The sequence below is a fragment of the Anolis carolinensis genome, chromosome 4, assembly GCF_035594765.1.
Source record: "Anolis carolinensis isolate JA03-04 chromosome 4, rAnoCar3.1.pri, whole genome shotgun sequence".
Lineage (NCBI taxonomy): Eukaryota > Metazoa > Chordata > Lepidosauria > Squamata > Dactyloidae > Anolis > Anolis carolinensis.
Window position 1 is genome coordinate 191,603,904 of NC_085844.1, and position 20,906 is coordinate 191,624,809.

At 38.4% G+C, this 20,906-nt stretch overlaps 1 long non-coding RNA gene and 2 other non-coding genes across 5 annotated transcripts in view; all 3 read left to right on the top strand.

Moving 5' to 3' along the window:
- Window positions 1–20,906, top strand: part of LOC103278721 (uncharacterized) — a 54,436-nt gene that overhangs the window by 22,049 nt on the left and 11,481 nt on the right. The window contains exons 1-2 of one of the 3 annotated variants that reach the window (XR_010005468.1): window positions 1–3,487; window positions 6,706–20,906. The exon at window positions 6,706–20,906 is cut by the window's right edge and continues 3,130 nt beyond it. This is a non-coding gene — a long non-coding RNA (uncharacterized LOC103278721). The other 2 variants (XR_010005467.1, XR_010005466.1) reach the window with 2 other exon arrangements.
- Window positions 6,784–6,885, top strand: mirlet7e (microRNA let-7e). The gene has a single exon (NR_129817.1). It is a non-coding gene; the product is annotated as a microRNA let-7e (primary transcript).
- On the top strand, window positions 7,090–7,172 carry mirlet7a-2 (microRNA let-7a-2). The gene has a single exon (NR_163038.1). It is a non-coding gene; the product is annotated as a microRNA let-7a-2 (primary transcript).

Below are 20,906 nucleotides of genomic sequence, written 5' to 3' on the forward strand. Positions count from 1 at the left end.
GAACACTGTATATACAACAGGTATAAAAATCAAGCAATTATTGATAAGAACTCAGCAGTTTCTAGGCTTGCTAAACAGGTGGATTTTCCTTTTTCTGAAGTGCAACTGAAGCATCTTCTGTATAGTCTACTGTAAAAACTGCACAACAGATTCATGTAAATAACTAAAACAGCCGCTAGGTGATGTTAAGAAAACTTTTACAGTTCCCTAATTTTTCATGACCCCAACATTGAGCTAAGAGGATCCCATTTAGGATCAGGACCCACCATTTAAGAAGCAGTAATGTAGAGCACTCGATGCTGGGAATATTAGTTTCACAGTGAAAAAAGCATGAGTGCAATAGATAATTCTCTTGTTTACCACCTCATACAAATATATGGTAAATATAAAACTATCGTAGCACTGGGGATGGGTTGAAAAATGAGCACACTCACGTAAAATAGACAGATGGCAGCTCTAAAGAGGATTTGTGCAGCCATTATGTTTAATAACTAACTTTGTGGTAAAGCTCCTATGATACACACCTTTTTCTCATATTTGTAAAGTAAGAATGTTTTGAATCTGCTTGTGCATCCCGCTTCTCTGAGATGTTCTGTGGAATGGCATCACTCAGAGGTCTGGTCATATTTGAGTTTATTTACAAGTATTCCATGCTGAGCATAGGTTGAGGCAGGTGCTTGAAACATTACAACAAAGCAAACTTTAGCTCCCTAGAGAGGCAAATTTATTCGTTTACAGAGCTTAGCTTAGCTCAGCCACTCTGTCCATCTTGCTCCCTAGCCGTATTGCTCTTTGGCTCAAAACTACAGCTTCTGTTGTTTCCTTTCATGCCGAGACCTAGATGACATCATCCTAAACAGAGAGAGGGAAAGATACATTCCCCCCCTTCTGCGTGTCACAAAGCAATCTCCCACCAATTAATTCCCAGTGAGGGATATCATCTGACTATAGCAGGCTATTCTCATTCCTTTACAAATCCAGACATCAGCAACTGCATTGGTACTCCAGGCCACTTTTCCCTATAGCCAGATATTTTAAGAGATGGCATTTTTTGTTTTGTTTATTTTGTTTTGTTTAAATTTTTAAAATCCAAAATGCACACAAAATAACTACATATTTTAATGTTTGCAGAAATTGAATTCATTATTAATTAAATGTGATCAACTTTATATAATTTTCTCCTGTTATTAACAAAAACCCAGTTACACTGAATTGTTATTAAATATTAAATATCTAATTACATATACGTGTATCTTAAATACAGTAGAGTCTCACTTTTCCAACATTCTGGATTATCCAACGCATTTTTGTAGTCAATGTTTTCAATACATTGTGATATTTTGGTGCTAAATTCGTAAATACAGTAATTACTACATAGCATTACTGCGTATTGAACTACTTTTTCTGACAAATTTGTTGTTAAACATGATGTTTTGGTGCTTAATTTGTAAAATCATAACCTAATTTGATGTGTAATAGGCTTTTCCTTAATCCCTCCTTATTATTCAACATATTCGCTTATCCAACGTTCTGCCAGCCGTTTATGTTGGATAAGTGAGACTCTACTGTATTCTTAAACCAGTGGTTCTCAACCTGTGGGTCCCCAGATGTTTTGGCCTTCAACTGCCAGAAATCCTAACAGCTGGTAAACTGTCTGGGATTTCTTGGAGTTATAGGCCAAAACACCTAAGGACCCACAGGTTGAGAGCCACTGACTTAAGCTGACTCCAGTTAATATGATATTGATTATGACATTGAGTACTGATGCCAAAGCAAAAGGATTAATTATTATCTTGATTATGTTATTGGCTATTCCACCCACTGTAAAGCATGACCAGTGCCTGCTATTTCGCCTACCCGTATTTAACAAATATGTCCTCTCTAGTAAGTCCTTCAGGCAATTCTAAAGCATTCTTCCACTAAGTGTTACTATAGGGTCACCCTGGAGGACCAAGAAAATTCCCAGAGATGATTCCTCTTGAGGAGTTTACTAGGTCCTCCAGAGTGACTCTTGTAACTTGTATTGAATGTATTCAGAATGTATTCATTTGAATAGGGTTTTCTATTATCCATGGATTCCTGTTTCCATGGTAAGCTCAGAAACATATCTCCTGTAGATACAGGAGTTATACTGTAGTGCATTTGGTTCATTGTTTTAGTGTATTTAGTTCCTTTTCTTATTGCATTTATTGATTTACCACCAAATTTCAATTTCCAGCAAAATCCATTTCTAAAAAATAAAAACAGAATAAATTCTGGTGAGTAGTGGAGATATCAAATCTTGAGGGCAGCATGAAATCAGTGGGCCCAATTCCTCCCCCCTCCCCCTTCGCTTTCTGATATGGGTTTACCTTTTTATGTAATAAGACTGGTGTAGAGTTGTTTGCAGGGATAATAAGACTCATACTGTAATAACTTTTGAAATAACCAGGAATGTATGTGGAAAGCATTTTAAAAAATGGTATACCTTTCCTACATACTGTTACTATCTGAGCTCTTCCATGAAAATTTGACTCAACTGTTCTCCATAATTGGAACACGAAATGACAGCGCATCAAGATATAACAGATATTCATTTGACATTATTTCTGGGTTTCTACATAATATATTTGTTTTAGCTTCTTTTAAATAATTTGTAGAATATCTATCAGTTGTATGTAGCAGGTAATTCTTTCAGCACAAAGTTTCTGCCATGTGCATTTTCATACTTGCTGAACTGTAAAAGACAAATTTTCAATTCTGCTCATGCAAAGCTTTGATTGTAATTCTTCACCCTATAGTTCCACCCTGTTTTGAGCTGTAGTTGTGATATTACCTAAAAAGCAATTGACTTCAATGCTCTTAAACTGCTAGGCCTTTACACACTACACAGTTATAGCACTATGATTCTATTTTAACTTTCAAGGCGGCATTTCATGGAATTCCAGCATGCGTCCTTTTGTGGAGCATTAGAGCCCTCTGTCTGAGAAGTCTAAATATTCCCCCGTAAACTGAAAATTCCAGGATTCTATTGGCTGTTGCCACGGCAGCTAAATTGTGCCATAACTATATAGTGTGAAAGGGACCTGAAGTCTGAGTTTGTCATCTCCTCAAAATTGTGAAGACTATTGTGGGGGGGGGGGGGGGAGTGAATATGTAAACAACATCATGTTGATGCTTCCGATGTTTTAGTTGTGATCTTTATGTTAATATGCTAGTTAGTAGTAATAATACTCATTTCTACAACAGTATCACCTTGCTAATATATTGCACAATCCTGTCATAGTCTACTTAGAACAGAGTAAGGCAGCTATGGAATATCCAGTGGCCATATCTTCCCGTTTTCCAGCCCAATTACAAACTGCATTTCAAAACTTGAAGTGACCAATATGGGGCTTGGAGGATGAAAACCACAGTCTTTGCAGGCTGTGTGTGGCCTGTCGCCTTCCCAATTATCATACATCAATTAAAATAACATCACATTGCAATCAGTGAGCTTTACTCCGAGGTAAATGGATATAAGAATGTTGTTTGTCCTTTTTTTTTTTTTACCATACACAGCTTCCTTGAAGTTACTATCCTCTCCAAAATCAAAGACATTAATTAGGGAGTGCTATGTTTGCTATCACGACAGTTGTGTCTATTCGTTGGCAATGAATGCAATAACATTGAGTTAACAAACAAAAGACTGCCTATGCAATATTTTTTGTCCTTTTGGATCACAGCTTTTAATTTAACAAAGAAAACAGAAAATGTGTATTTAAAGTATTTATATTCCCAACTTTCTGCCAATATTAGCACTTCATCTGGCTGATACCAGACCTACACACATCTTAATGCTATATACTGGGTTAGTGCTATAACTTTTCAAAGTCACCAAAGACAGAATATTTATTAACTAAATAAATAGGTCCAGTTCAGTGGTCATATCTGAAAGCTGATTTGGAGGTGTTGAGAAAATGCATGTGCTGCTTTTTACTAATTTTCTTGAAGAAAAGTCATTTTAACAATATTCTTCCTATTGCAAAAACTACAGAGTTTTCGAAGCCTATTCATACTTCAAGACTTATTCTAAGAAAACAATGCATGTGGGGGTTTTTTGCGCAAAATACAGCCACTTTGAGTCTCTTTTGTGGAGAGAAAACATGGGATATAAATAAACATAAACATAATATTAATGATTCTGATAATAATAATAATTTTTGCACAGGAAGCCATGTGTTTTTCCCAATTACTGCACATAAAAATGTTTAGCAGAGAAAATAGTAAAAACACTATTTTGTCTGCCAAAAAAAATTACTATTTCCTTCATAGAAAATTCTGCAATTGGGAACTTATTTGGCACAAGATTCACACAATTGATTTACAAAGAAAACAACATTTTCTGCATGTAGGTGCTATCTTGCTGTGACCCTCCTCAATCCATGGGGAGAGACGGGTAAGAAATAAAATTATTATTATTATTATTATTATTATTATTATTATTATTATTATTATTACTATTATTATTATTTAAAATGGTTTTATGCACCAAAATTATTTTCTGCATAAACCAACAATGTACAAATTTTCACAAAATGAGTTCTGAACTGTGAAAAAAAGTAGTCAATTATTCTTCTTTACAGGACTTTTCAACACTTAATGCACATGTTTTTCAACCATTTTGGAAATAAAATATTATTTCCATATCTACTTGGCCCAGTCCTACTTCTCATTCAATTATCTTGAAACAACAGCATTTGGCAGTTTCTGCAATGACAAAACACTTATTTTAAAATACGACTATGGATAGAGATGGGTGGGGTGTGTGCAATAACAATAAAATGCTAAAAGAATGCCAAAGCACTGAATACATTAGACTGAAGGACTCTTTGGCCATGACACCTATACTCCCTAACTATTTCATCTCAACTAAAGCTTTGAACTTTGGCTGTTGAAAACTAAGAACTGATTCAGGAATGGGCAATTTGGCTAGCAGAAGTATAATTCCCATAGCATCCTCCCCATGGCAGCCTCTTCTGCCTTCCAAAAGGTAGTAGTAATAATAATAATAATAATAATAATAATAATAATAATAATAATAATAATAATAATAATTTTATTTATTTGACCAGTCATATGACCATTTCAAAATACAACACTAGTAAAAACAAGGCAAAAAGGAGGAGAGGATGGCAGCTGACCTTCTGTTTACAGTCAAAATCTTATTTTCCTGATTCTTCTTGCAGGAAATGTGCTCTTTTCTTGATAGCTTTCAGAATAAAAAGGCTTACTCTGATTATGGTGGCTCTTTCTTCCTTTGCAAGAGGAATGTCAGAAGATCATTTCTTTTGGGAGACCTAAAATTGGATAGTAATGGATGTAAATATCTGTATCCAAGTTCAGTATATGCTGGACAGTCAATCAAAAAATGTTTGATATCTTCCACAGTTTGTTCTCCCCAAACGCAGAATCTCTCACTTCTTGGGATGTTACAATAGCAACCAGTTTGCATCATAGTACTGAGTTGTTCAAACCTAGCCCTAGTATATATTCTTCTTAAGAGTAACGGAACTGGAGTAGTCAGATAGTGTTCTAAATTAATACTCATTTTGTGAGAAGCTAAACCCTTTGTGACAGAAGACCTACCTATACTTGCTAGGTCCAGTTGACCATAGATATCACGAGTGTGTTGCATGAGCACTTGTTTTGCCCTGGGTCCTAGATCCAATTTTAGTAATTTCATTGTTTAGAGCCACTACCCATGATGACTTGTGGACATGCTGGACTTGATCCTCTAGACATAGATGAGGAAGTCTACTGGAATTCCTCTGATTTATTTTTGACCAGTAATTGCAAAAGGTTTTAGGGAATAGGGTAAATTGTAGTGTAGGGGGGGAACACCTAAAAGTACCTTCTATGAGTAAACCCTCCTGTCCACAGAATGCAGACTTTGCTGGATTCAATCCTTTATGTGGTTGTGTTTTTATAGATTTTATCTTTATAGGTGGTCTGTTATTTTGCTTTCTGATCTCATGAACTACTTCTTAAAAGAAAGCCTGTGAAAAATAAGAAAAAAGCAAACTAGGGATGGGTTCTTCTCTATTTTGGTTTCTCTTCCTCTCCAATTATTTCCATTTGTAATTCTGCATGGAAATCTGTATGCAACTTTCAGTAAAATTGTGCCGAGTATACATGCTTCTGCAAGTAATATTCCCAATACCTTTTGGGTATTCATTTCATTAGTATTTGAAAATGTATAGGTACTTCTCCCCAATGCACATATTTTGATTGGAAAACTCAATTCCAAAATGTTGTGTGAATTTTGTGAGGAACTGAGTTTGCCCTGAGAGGTTAGGCTGGTGACCCTGCAAGGCAGGCCTTTCTGTGACGTAATGTTGGTGTTGTGGAACTCATATCTATGGGAAGTCATACTAGCTCTGTGCATTTTGAACCTCTGGCAGGCAGCTGTTATTTTTATGGTTGGTGGTAGTATTTTAATTGTAAATTGTTTTAAACTAGATTTAAAAATTTGATTTGGTTTTTTTTCTAATGAAATTTGTTGAAAGATAATATACTTAAATAGCAGGTTGGGCATTAATAAACTTTAATAAAAAAATAACACAGTGTCAAATTACATAAGTTTGCATTAAATATGAACTAATTGAATGTCTGTTCCAGACAAGGAAACAGACTGCCTCAATGTGATTGCATTTACTTATGTTTCATCATCTTCTCCTTGTGCAGGTTCCACTTCCTTTTCCTGAAGCCACCAGACCATCACTGTCCTTCTTGTCAAGTCAGCCATCTATTACCAACAAAATGATGCTGTCCTTGAGGCTGAGGTAGTAGATTGAATAGTTGTGGAGCCTTATTCTCCCTCTGAGCTAACTATACAATCTACTGTCTTTCCTAAGGAGACAGTAAAGTCATCTGCTGCTATGCAATCATCCTCACCTAATTCTGGGTTACTTGGATTCAAGTCATCTGCTGCAGACAAAAACACTTTGATACCCAGCCCATGATTCTGCACACTGAAAGTGCAACAACACTTGGCACTAAGGAGTCAAGAATGCCTCAAAGGTCTAACAGCTGTTGCAAGACATATGAAGCCTCTATCTTGCTTTGTGGAGGTGAGGTAGTAGGTTGTATAGTTTGTGGGAGGGATTACATCCCATTTCAGGTGATAACTATACAGTCTATTGCCTTCCTTAAGGAGCAACAAATCTGGCTTAGGAGCAGCAAATCTGGCTTAGGAAACCTATGATACACAGAATTTCATAAGGCACAGTCATTTGAATTGTCTAACAAGGACGTTGACTTGTTTCTGTCTTTTAGATCTCTATGTCAGTAGCTTGGATTGGAGGAGAACCTCCTAGTACTTTGCCCTTCCAACTCCCCAAATCTACTCAGCCCTTGGCAATTTTCTCCCTCCCAACTGGATTTCTTTGTTATTTCCAATCATTACTGCAGGTTGTAAGATTGGCCTTTTGCTAAGCAGAGTGTAAGTACAATTATAAAGTGAACTTATGGTAGAAACAGGAGTAATGACTGATTCTCTAGAAATTCATTTCTAAAATCATATTTATTTTGTCCTTCCTTCCTTCCTTCCTTCCTTCCTTCCTTCCTTCCTTCCTTCCTTCCTTCCTTCCTTCCTTCCTTCCTTTCTTCCTTGGTCTATCATCTGCAGTATCAGCAACAACGTTGTTGATTTTGGTTTCTGTTTTATTTCCCCAAGATATCTTGGACATGCCATCATTGCAGGCCATTTGGGAGGGCAGAGTAGCAGCTTGCCACAATGTGTGGTGGTTTCCATGACTCAAGCAGTCAAGGAAAAGAAAATGGCACCCATCAAACCAGCATCACTGTGCTGGAGAAAAGTGCCATATGCGCACTTACCCTGCCCTGCCCTAGTGATGAACTATGATATTCGGAGACACAGATGAGATAAAAAGAATGGACCTGTTCATGTGTGTTCCTCATTGATGGCATTAATTCCATAAGTCATTCAAGCTGAACTGAACTGAGACAAAAGAAATGCCTCCAAATGGTGTACCATTCAGCTGTCTTATTGTGCTTCTAGATCATCTAGAATCATCTTGCCTTATTCAGATAATACATGGGGTTTTTCTCTGTTCTTCATTTTTTATTCCTTGTCTCCTTCCTTGGTTCTATTGCCAGTTACCAAACAATAACTATACTCCTAATTATGTCTTACCATTGAGTACCCAATTTCTCTTAATTTGTTAAATATCCTGAAAGATATAAATGCATGAGAATGATTTAAGTAGCTGTTTTATGGAAATGTACAAGATAAATCACAAATGCAAAATTACATTAGTGTGCATTTTGTCCTGACTATAATCTGAAATGAAGAGAACCGCGTGGAAGTTACAAGAGACTTTTTTTTACCTGGGCAAAAAAAATGCTGCTTAATGCTATAGAGCTGCTTGCTCCTGGAACAATAGTGGGATCATTGCCCAAATGTAATAGTGAGTGGAAAATTTCTTGCAGGGGATAGAATAGCACAGTAATAATGCTTGTTCCAGGCATTTGCTCATCCTTTCTATGTTTCTTTCTTTCTCCCTAGATGAGAATTTCTTTTCAGTTTCTTTCAATCAAAATTTGCAGGGTTTTTATTTTGTTTTTACATTTTGATTTTACAATGTGAATACAGTAGAAATTTTTAAAATGGCAAGTTCCAGTCTGGGAACTTTTGCTAAAATAACTTTTGGAGTGTAAATCCTTGTGTGTCATGTTAGTATTGAATGAGAGTTGTCAGTACCACTTCTTTTTTCTCATAATCTCACCTTTAATATCTAAATGTGCAGCAGTCTTCTTTGTAGAAGTAACTGTTACGGCAACTCCACTGGATCCCGATCTGCTTCTGGGCTAAATACAAAGTACTGGTCATTACCTATAAAGCCCTAAATGGTTCAGGCCCAGACTATTTAAAAGACCACATCTATGTATACAATCCAACATGAGTGCTGCGGTTGGCTGGGGAGACCCTCTTCTCGGTCCCACCCCCTTCTCAAATGTGACTGGTGGGAACGAGAGAGGAGGGGGGCTTTTCTATGATCACTTCCCACTTCTGGAACTCCCTCCCTAAAGAATTAAAAATTGCCTCCTCTCTCCTCTCCATCAAAAAGCTATTAAAAACACATCTATGTAACTTGGCCTATGGGGAGGAGGCACCCTCGCCTAGCTTTTTACAATCATTTTGTTAATCTGCTGTTCACCGTCTCCCCTCCAACAATTTTAGTCTGATTTTAGAGTTTTTTAATTAGATTTTAAGGATTTAATATGTCTGTAAATATGTAGAATGTGTGATGTCTTGTTCATTTGAGTTGTTTTATAATTTATTGAGTGGTTTTTGATTTGTTTAAATATTATTGTCGGCACTGAATGTTTGCCACTGCGCATTTTGTTGTAAACCACCCTGAGTCCCTTAGGGAAGATAGGGCGGTCTATAAATAAAGTTTCATTCATTCAGTAACTGTACTTATGAAATTTCACCCATACAAATGGGGGAGAATTTCAGTTCAGTTATTCTCTGAAGAATTTACAAAAAAAAATGCTAGTGGCATATATGCAAAGAAGAACTTCAAGCTGTTGTTTTTAATGCAAATGTGGGAGACAGCAAAACTGACAGATTTTCATATGTGTGGGTGTGAGTGGGTGTGATGTACCCTGTGGTGCTGGTGGGTTGGAACATTCCTTTAAAAAGAAAAGAAAAATTAAATAAGAAATGTTGGGGGGTTGCAATGATGAGACAGCACTACAAGGGGGCTACATAAGATATTATGGAATAAAGTGGGCAAGTGGTCTTTACTTCTTTTTAAATATTTAAACAAAGCATATGCCAGAAAACTTTAGGGTCATTAAACCTATACAGGTGTTTAAGGTGGGGAAGAGTTGTGGATCAATAATGTCTTTGTACTATTTTTCAACTGCTAGTGACAGTCACGTGCGCATCCTTCTCAGGAATCCTAGTGAAAAGGATTTAAGCAGTCACGAGCGTGCACTTAAGTGCTAAGGAAACTTTGAAAAGCTTTTTCCAGTGACAAGTACAGCCTCTTAAAGTTGTGTTTTATTCGCAATGAAAAGAAGACATGAGTGTTTTCAGCTTTTTGAAAACCTATGTTCTGTACCTGTTCTCTTGTTCAGCAAATAAAAACCATTTCAGATTTTTAAGACAGGCTGCTTTGAATTGGAATCAAATGGCCATTTTTTTTCTCTTCAAATCTATAGAAGAATAGTTCTTGTATTCTCACAGTCAATGAGAATCGCAGTCACATGGGACTGCAGTAACTATCCACAGTGCCATAGGCTTGCAGATGATCTATGTGATTTCTGAGCATCTTTTGAACAGATTTTCATTAGGTAAAAGAAAAGGTTTCACCTGATGTTAAGTCTAGTCGTGTCCGACTCTGTGGGGTTGGTGCTAATCTCCATTTCTAAGTTGAAGAGCTGGCGTTGTCCATAGACACTTCCAAGGTAATGTGGCTGGCATGACTGCATCGAGCGCTGCTACCTTCCCGCCGGAGCGGTACCTATTGATCAATTCACAGGTTGGCAGAAGCTGGAGCTAACAGTGGGCGCTCACTCCGCTCCCCGGATTCAAACCTGCAAACTTTCAGTCTGCAAGTTCAGCAGCTCAGCACTTTAACACTCTGCACCACCAGGGGCTCCTAGTTTTTCATTAAAACCCCATAATTTGAAGTCAGTATCACCACGGATTTTAACACATAACTGTTCATGTTGCTATTTCCTCTCCATGGAGCTTTTTTTTTTTTTAATAGATTGATCTGGTTCATATGGAGTGTTTTGAGCCTCACGCAGATAATAGGGTTTTGAAATAGTTTAACAAAGTTTAACAAAGACCCTGAATGGGAATTCACTGGCTGGTTAGCTTAATATCTATGCCAACTAAACTGGTGAAATACAAAATACAAGTATAAGGAAGAGAAGGCTTGTTGTAGAGCAGACAATGTGGCTTCTGCAAAGTTAAAGTCTGTCATTTTAGAGTCCATTGTGTCAACAAGTTCATAGGGATGGATTTCATACAGATCCAGTAGACAATAGAAAACTGCTTGGGAACTGAAAAACTGCTGAAGGTTGTAATATTTGTAGTTTCAGTTCTTCTCCTTTTTAAAAAGTATCCAAACAATTTTGTAATCCTGGATTATTTGCTGGCATAGCCTGACAATAGCTGCAACCTTTTATTCCTACCTTCCAATTGATTTTTTAAAAATCTGAGATATATGTAAAGGTATTTCTCTTGTGATTCTGGTTGAACTGAGATCACCCCAATGACAGCTATCGAGTTTACATGCTGATTGCTGGAGAGTTTCAAGATAGACAGTGAGGGAAATAAAGGTAAAGGCAATTTCTCTTTCATCCCCTTCTCTCCCCTTTTCTCATTTTATTTTTAGAATTGTAGAATTATATGTGCCATTGAAATAAAGAGATAATATTTGCACTGAAATTCTGTTATACTGTAATTAAAAAACCCAACAGAAATACAGAGTCACAGAGAAGACAATTTCACAACATAGACCATAGCCTGCCCACAGCAAAGTACACCCCATTGTAAAAATCCTAGTGCAGATCCAAGAAATTGCAACTAAGAAGAATTTCAAAAAAAGAAATGAAAATACCTAAAAGATAGGGAATAAGTGGGTGTTGAGGCAATAATAAGGTGCAATATCTGTCATAAATAAAGATGCTGCACTGGCAAGAGTTCATACTTCTTTAGACCAGTCAGGAAGAACTGATTGCTTATCAGGGCTTATCGAAAACCTTTGACACCATCCCTCACTAAAGACTAAAGACAAAAAAAAACATTGAGTATGGACCTCATTCCATGAGCAGGGGGAAGTGGAAGGAACCATCTGACTTCATTCCCTACCATTGAGGTCTGTCTTCTGGGATGGCCAGCCATCTCATGTCCTTTCTCCATCTTTCCCACCACTTTCGCTATCTTTGGACCTTGTCACATGACCCCCCCCCCCCCCAAATGCTGTTTCACCTGCAAGTATGGCAAAAATGGCAGACATCGCTTCCCCATCACACGGGGGGAGCATAGCCCAACCAGGGCAGCATGGGGTTCAGCACAACACGGGAGCCTTGCGAGGAAGTGTCCTAGACACTTCCATCCCTGTTGGGAGCAGGGCCTCCACCGGAGGCTGTGGAACATTGTTTGATGCTCCATACCCATCCATCCATCAACTGACTGGCAAGCATCCTAGAACACTTAAATTGGTAAGTATAGGGACGGGTGCTACCGTTTCCATGCACTGTGGAAACAGAATCCCACGGATTTCCACCAGAAGTGCTCATGCAGTACCCTCCGTGGGACTCTGTTTTGATGCACTTGGAAACAGAGCCCAGAATGCACAGGATGAGGTCCTAAGTGTCTTCTTATGGATTAGAATTTACTTTAGGCAAGGAGCAGAAAACAGGAATAAAAAGTTCATCTCTCCAAATAGAGGAAGCTTAACATTAGGTGCAGTTCATGGAAGGAAATGCAAGTGATGGTCACTGGGACCACCAAAAAACAGAGAGGGGTCATATTACATATTTATGCCAAGATTTGATTGAGTTATAATCATAATTCAAAATCATGGTGAGGGTCAAAACTTTGCCTACATGTCAGTTGACCTTTTCTTGAAGCTAAAATTGTTGCACATTATTGCCCCACCTTCTCCCCATTTTCATTCTATGAACAACCTTGTGAAGTAGGTTGGGATGAGATGGTACAATTGGCTAAGGTAATCACCCAAGTATTATATCATAGGCAAATTGGGATTTGACCTGATTTATGATGTGCATTCAGGAGATATGGGGTTGGTATGAATACAAAGTTTATACAGAGGATCTGAAACAAACCTGTAATTTTGAGCAGATCTGATGAAGCTATTTTGATTTTAAAGTAATATACACACAGTATTGTATTTTTCATCTTTTTCTTTATGTTTCCTCAGAGTCATCACATTCATTACACTATTTTTCTTCTGAAAGCAGTACTTCTATTCTTTTAATGACATTTTCTTTCTTTTCCCTAAAGATATCTTTTTTAATGCATTCTGAGGTTACTTGGTGGAACATGTCCTGATTTCTTCCACAAAAACTTGTTGAGTATGCTGTCTGTGGTGAATGGCAGATGGCAAATGTGAAAAGTAATCTATAGACCGTTGGGGTCTCTAGTACCAGACATAGGTCTATGAGCATTTGCAAACTGTATCTGTAAACCTTAGAGCAGCACACAGGCTTAAAAGTATGATTCAGCTTAATACCACGTGCTTGAGAAGTGCCTATCTTGTTTTAAAGCTTTATTGTGACTGTTTTATTGCTAAATCATGACATGGTGATGGGAGTTGCAGCCAAATGTTGTGCACTACTTCTTTGGGGAAATGTAACCCTATGCATGAGGGGAACACCATGTTCTTGAATAGATACTAAACCCGTGAGTGATGCTTGATTTTGGTGGAATTAGGAACTGGACCCATTAGACTCATTGGGTGAGGGAGACCTGAGATGGTGGTTGGATGTTCAAAAGTATTGCAGCTGGGAAAGAGAGACAAATGTCAGTAATGCAGAAGAGTCCAAATTCAAAGAGAAGAGAAGAAATTCTGGACCATGTAAGCCTGTAAGAAAGATGTGATATTAACTTCATCAAATCATACAATTGTATCCTGCGGCGTTGAATGAAAACTTACTGTTTGCTTTTGGTTTCCCAGTCACATGAGAGCATTCAACAAGCAAGACTTTGCATTCATCACCCCATTGACCTATTGGCCCAGCAAAAGTTCACTTAAATTTTATTAACTTTGGGTAGTTTTTTATACCACAACACTGCACAACAGCTTCAATCTGCAGTATCAGAAAATGTACAGTATTCACTCACTACTTCGTGGTTCGCTTTTTGCAGATTCGCTGTTTCATGGTTTTTCAATAAACTCTAAAAGAATATTATAAATCATAAAAAATTACAATTTACAGCCTAAGGATGGGAGAAAGGAGAAGCCGAAGGGAGTGAAAAGGAGCCCAAGTGGCAACGAGAGGAGAAGGAAGTGATTTATCAACATACGATTGGTTGATAAAGACTTAAAATAGTATATAACTACTAAAATAATGTATAAATATATAGCGTCCCTACTTCACGGATTTTCACTTATCGCGGGTGGTCCTGGAACCTAACCCCTGCAATAAGTGAGGGAACACTGTACTGTAATTTAGACTGAGAACCTTAGAGCAGAAATGGACATTGTATGGGACCTTAAAACCTGAAAATGGAAATGAAGCTTAAAAATAAAATAACTATAAGATGGGTAGAAACATAAACGTTATTACCTGTTAACAATCCTAGCTGTACATTCCTGGTTAGAACAATGCACACACATTTGCACACCTAGAACCTCATTCCATGCATTCTGGGCTCCGTCTCCATGCACTTTAGAAATGATGTACCAAGGAGGCCATTGCAAGACATAAGGGCACTTCAGATGGGACTCCATGGGACTCTGTTTCTGAATCCACTTTAACTTCCATGGTTCCATCCTATGGAATGCTAGATTCTGAAGTTCGAGAAAGTACTAGAGCTTTCTGAAAACCTCTTTCTAATCTTCCAATTCCTGGATTCCATGGCAGTTAAAATGGAATCATAGAACTATAATTGTGCAGCGTGAAAGCCCCTTTCCCCTACTTTTCATCAGGTATAAGCTGGTCAAGGTATTTAAACTGCTAGGTATCACCACTGAAAGGTTCATGTGTTTGATAGCCTTCCAACCCGCATTTTTAAATGTGAAAGCTGGGCCTCAGAACCCGGTCTGCATACATGAGGGGATTTGTAGAACAGGTGGGCTTTCAATGAATAGCCTTGAACAACATTAGAGTATGCAATTTATGGATCCTAGCTGGCCAATTCCCAACCATATTTTGTGCCAGCTGATGTTCCAAAAACATTTTCCAGGGCAGCCTCACATATAATACATTGCAGTAGAAACCTTATTGAAGAACAGATAAATTACAATAAGAACAAGTTTGCTAATATTACTTGCAGTCAGTGCTACTTGCACTTGTATTCATGCATTCAGATTGGATGCATGAGTACAGATATATCAGAAAAGGGGTCTGCTATTCCGATTTAGTATGGACTGTCTTGTATTATGCTCTCCCCCCTCCCCACACACACACACATAATACATTTCTAGGACAAGTGCTAAATGAAATATTGTTCCTCATGATTTGCTGTGAGGGGGCAGAGGCATAATGGGAAATTTTAGGCTGCAGCTGCTTATAATATAAGTCCTGATAGCCACACCCCTTCAGAAATTCAAACATGTAGGCAGCACGGCAGCAGTGTTAATCAGTAGCTTCATCTTGACCAATAGCAGATCTTTTGTAATCCCAGGAGGCCATAATTACTCACTCAAGCCAGCATTAGAATGGAAATAGTTCATGACAGTATGCAATGGCTTGAAAAACCCATTCTCTTGCCTTCTCCGTAGCAACTATGAGGCTTGGAACTACACTCAGTGGGATAACAGTTGAAAATTATGTCATTGGGTTGTTGTGCATTTTCCGGGCTGTATGGCCATGTTCCAGAAGCATTCTCTCCTGACATTTTGCCCACATCTATGGCAGGCATCCTCAGAGGTTGTGAGGCAACCTCTGAGGATGCCTGCCATAGATGTGGATGAAACGTTAGGAGAGAGTGCTTCTGGAACATGGCCATAAAGCCCGGAAAATGCACAACAACCCAGTGATTCCGGACATGAAAACCTTTGACAACAAATTATGTCATTGTCCCTACTAATCAAAAGGTCACCCTCTTTCTAGCACTGAGGTCCCTGAGTCTCCTGGAACAGTGGAGGGCAGCAGGATACTGGAGAAATTTAGGAGAGAACCCTTGTAAAACTCTAACTGATTTTCTGTAATTGTGATTGTATAGCCTGCCATAAGAGTGTGTGGCTGTCCTTTATGTGTTGTTTTGGGATGATCGTTCCCCTCCTTCTCACTGTAGACACCAAGCACCTCACAGCAGCATGCCAGCTCTGAGCACCACAACTCTCCTGAGTCACGAAAATCCAGTGTGACTCTGAGTTCCATCAGCAGTGACCTTGGTTGGAAGAGAGCAACCTTTCCTTTGAAGTGAATGCAAATGGCTTCATTGGTGGAAGGCTGCATGCAACTGCCTCATCATTGGTGGTCACCATAGTGAGGGCTGTAACCCTAGCCATAGACACAACTCCGTCTCTCCAGAGTGTTGCTCTTCCTTCCTATGTGCAGAGATGCATGAAGCCTCTGACACAGAGGGGAGGGGAAACTTGGAGTTGGTCCATGAATGCTAACAAAAGGGTTTGTGTTTGACAGTTTCAGATGCTATAGCAACATGGCTGTGGATAAAGAGTGTTTGCTGTCCCATCCTGCAACTCTCCGGGCCTCCAATATACAAGTGTGGGCAGAGAGGAGGGGTAGATTAATGTCCATGGCTAATAAGGCTGGCAAAGGGGGAGGGAGGGATTTCAGCCCCCCTCCCTAGACTCTCAGAAATCTCACAAGTTTGCATCTCTCCATCTTGTTTGGAATATTCAGCAAACATTCAGAGTTTGGCACTTGTCATCCAAAGATTTTTCAGGAGGGAATAGAGCAGGAACAACGTTTTGACAACATTTACAGTCTGGAGAGTTTGAGAAGATTCCATGACAAATTCTGACTGCAGGATATCTCAGTTTTGTTAACTGCGGTATGCTTATAAAATTAATCAGACTTCTGAATGCTCTCATATATTTTTAGTGTGACATCCTAAAGTGTAGTCTAACTGCTATCAGGAACCGTTGCCACCAAAGAGAAAGGCAGTTATACAGCACTGAAATGCTGTTCAACTGAAATGGCCTAGCATGCTGAAATAATGATAGTTTTATTTCTTACCCACCTCTCCTCAAGGCTAGAGGTTCATTAAAGCATAGCTAAAACACATTATCATCATAAACATTATATAAAATAAACATATTAAAATGTATTTTTCCAAATACAAATATCTAAATACACAGAACAAAGATTAAAATGTTGAAGTGACCCTGTAGTTTGAATGGCTGATGTACTCCTGGGAATTGTTTTTCAATTGTTCTTAGAGGTGTCATGCAAAAGTGTAATTGCACTAATGCATCATAAGGGGAAAGAAAAAAATGAAGAAGAAAGGAGTTGAAAAGAAAGGGATTTTTTGTTCTGATCTTTCTTGGAATTTCAAAGAAAGAACTCTACTCAAGGTTAGGATTGTTTACCTACAAATCCTGATTTAGATCCACCCTTGATTCATAATAATCCATTTGAATAAAAAGCATTTAGGGAAAGATAAATGTTGGACAGTTGGTAATTGAGCTGTTAAGAATCTTATTGTCCTATAGCTCTTTTCCTCCATTGCTTTTGTTTTGTTTATTAATCTGAAAAAGGATACTGTTTCTCTTTGGCCAGATGGTTAGACCATCTCAAGATTGTTCCTCAGAACTATTATCATTTTAAACTAAATAAATTGACCCATATAAAAGTATTTAGACTGTAAGCTACACAGTTTTTAAAAATCCAAAAAAGAAACCTTTATGTTTTCTTTTCAAAATTCTTCTACCACTAGAAAATTAACCAATGTAAACTAAGCTTTCTGAAACAGAGCAACTGACAAATCAAAGCATTTGTCCATCTAGTTTCTAATAGCCAGTTCACTACTTACTTAGGCAATCCCTCGTTGTCTGAGTATTATTGTCTTCCAGGTACGTGTCCTGGCAGTGGATGCATACGTGGCTGTGGAGCCCTATTCTTGACCTGCATATTCTTCAACAGTGAAGGCATCGGTTTCCAGGTGGAAGGTGATCCCGATCAGGGTTAGCTTGATGCACCTTTCTCTTGGCACATTTCTCCCTTTCGCCCTCCATTCGTGCCTCTTCAAATTCCACAGCACTACTGATCACAGCTGAACTCCCTCTAGAGTGTTCAAGGGCCAGGGTTTCCCAGTTCTCGGTGTCTATACCACAGTTTTTAAGGTTAGCTTTAAGCCCATCTTTAAATCTCATTTTCTGTCCACCAACATCCCATTTTCCATTCCTGAAATGTCTAGTTTCTAATAGCCAGTTCACCACACAGTAATACTCTTACATATCATATAAGCTGATGATCCCAATTGCAAGTCCTGTCATCTCCACATGATGTTAATAAAAGGATCCTGAATGAAATATGAAAAGCTCTTGCCAGTCAATGTAGACAGTCAGTACAAGAAAGGGTCGATTTACATTGCCCGCATCTGCAACATTTCAAATTTACTGTTGGGTTATCTAAGCAATCATGCATGCATTTTCAATGTGGGATGGTTTATGTAGTTAGATATGTTTGTTGCTTAGTAACCTGAGCCAAGCTGCATTCCAGAGTTGAAGCCACCATTTAGGGGTTTTTGCATATGAAATGGGAAATGGGAGTATCCTTTCTGGGGACACACAGGAAGTGATGTACAGATGCCTCTTCCTGTCTCTTCCCTCTTCGCTCCTGCCATACCATGCCATGCTGATGTTCCTGTTTGTTAAGAGCTATGTAGTATCCTGAACTGTTTTTTCTTTTGGAACTAAGATGTTTTTGCCTGTATGACCATCATCATACAAGATTGTGAGTAAACATATTTTTGCTATTTTATTTTGATGTCTCTGATGTTTATTTTATGCACATGACTTTTTAAAGGGAAAGGGAGGCTGGATATTTTGTCTTGTTTATTTTCTTTTTACCTCTGCTCACATAAACCCCTAGTCTTCTGCGTTTTTACTGCTCTGCACCAATATTTAACCATATTGGTATCATAATCTTAACAGGTTATGAATATATATTTCTATTATTTACAATGTGTTTCCAGAAATAAACCAGCAAAGTCTCCCTCAAAACACATAGTTTTCCAATTGTTCCAATGCTGTTAAGTGAAGTGGGAGATAAGAGAGTGTGAGGCAACCTGGAGTTTTGGCAGAAGAAACAATGACGGGGCTGATTTCTTTTTTCTATGTAAGTTAGGGGAGCAGGAGAGAGAGAGAGCAACTGCAGTATTGGCATTGCCAGAAGAAAGGGATTTCCTTTCTTGCTTAGAAGGAGATGTGCAAGAGGAAGGAAGAAGCTGGAATCTTGGAGTTTTGGTGTGCTGAGGTGGAGGTAATGGGCGGGGAGGGGGGGTGGGAATGGTGATAGTCATGCAGTCAGAAAACTAGCCCTGCTAAGCATACTGATTAAAAAAGACAAAGAACCTTGTAGCCCAGTAAAATTACACTTCTTACCATTTGCCTTCTGTCTATGTGTGCTTCTCTGAAAAGGTACTGGCATCTAAGGACAAGCCAACTCACTCCAGCCAAGCTCCCTTTGGAGTTAGCAGCTGCTTCCATTTCTGACCTCTCAATAGAGCATTCACAAGTCTTTCAAGCCTGGAAAATATGAGTGCTTATTGTTTTTGCTCTAAAACCAGTGATGTGTTAACAAAATTGCTAAATTTTGATGCATCTACACTGTTGCATTAATGCATTTTAATTGTCATAGCTCAATGCTCAGGTATTATGGGACTTATAGTTTAGTATGACTCCAGCACCCTTTGGTAGAGAAGGCTAAAGACGTATTGTAAAATTAGTTTCCATCATTCCATAGCATTGAACCATTGCAACAAAAGTGGTGTCAAACTGCATTAATTCTACAGTGTATGTAGAATAATAGAATCATAGAGTTGGAAGAGACTACATGGGCCATCTAGTTCAACCCCCTGCCATGCAGAACAAACACAATCAAAGACCCCCCACAGATGGCCATCCAGTCTCTGTTTAAAAGCCTCCAAGGAAGGAACTTCCACCCAAGGAAGGAGTGTAGATGCACTCCTAAAACTCTCTTTTTACAGAGAAACCAAAAGACACAAGATCAAACTAGATATTACATCTCTTTGCAATGGCCATCTCCGAAATTCTGAAAGGTTTCTGTTTGTCATTTTGTTTTTTTATTGGTCACTAGAACAGAAATGTAAGCTTTGCAAATTTGATTACTGAGACACATATCACAAAGAAAATCCTTTTGGGGAGGAGCAGACTAATCTCAGAGAATATGCATCATTCTTAATGAAGTTAGCCACAATTCAACATCCCTTGAGAGTAGCATAAATATCCACCTGTGTAGTACTCCACCAGTACCACACCATCCACATACAGGAGAGCAATATCATACAGCACACGTGAACAAACAGGTGTCACTGTGACATTCGAGAGCTAAATGCACAATGTACAACTGCAGGGTGCAATGCATAATTGTAATGTGTAAGGTTGCAGTGGATGCACATTCACCTCTGTTGCTGTCAGATGAATATTTCTGTTGTTCTCCGACAAATAATTCACCCTGCATGTGTATGCAACTATAGGAATGTCAACAGCTTTTATTCTCCAGGTCCTCAAATTGGCATGCTTTGAATAGAACAGAATCCATGCAACAGTCAAAACACACAAGGCTATGTGATTATCTCAGCACATGCCATTTCAGGACATGGGAGAGTGGTTACTGGTTACTCTTGGAAAGAAGCATCATTACGTCTTAAATCTGATTGTCTCCAAAATATGAATTAGCTTAGAGATGATGCTAAGTTCATCTTATGGAAAAACAATTTTGATTTGATACATAACTACAACTGAGGTTCTGCTTAATTAAAGAAGCTAAAATCTCTGTAGGCCTGTGCCAGAAATAAGCTTGCTCTCTCTGTTCTGTGTGGCTCAAGGGTGTGCATTTGCTTTTCCTGTTTGAAAAAAAGAAACAGTGTGCCTTCATCAGTGCCATCTACCGGCTACAGACTAGAACAGCTGGTGGGAATACATGACCTCAAAAAACCTCCCCTTGTTATTATACAACTACTCCAATATCATCACAGAGATATTAGCAAAGGAAACCTCGCC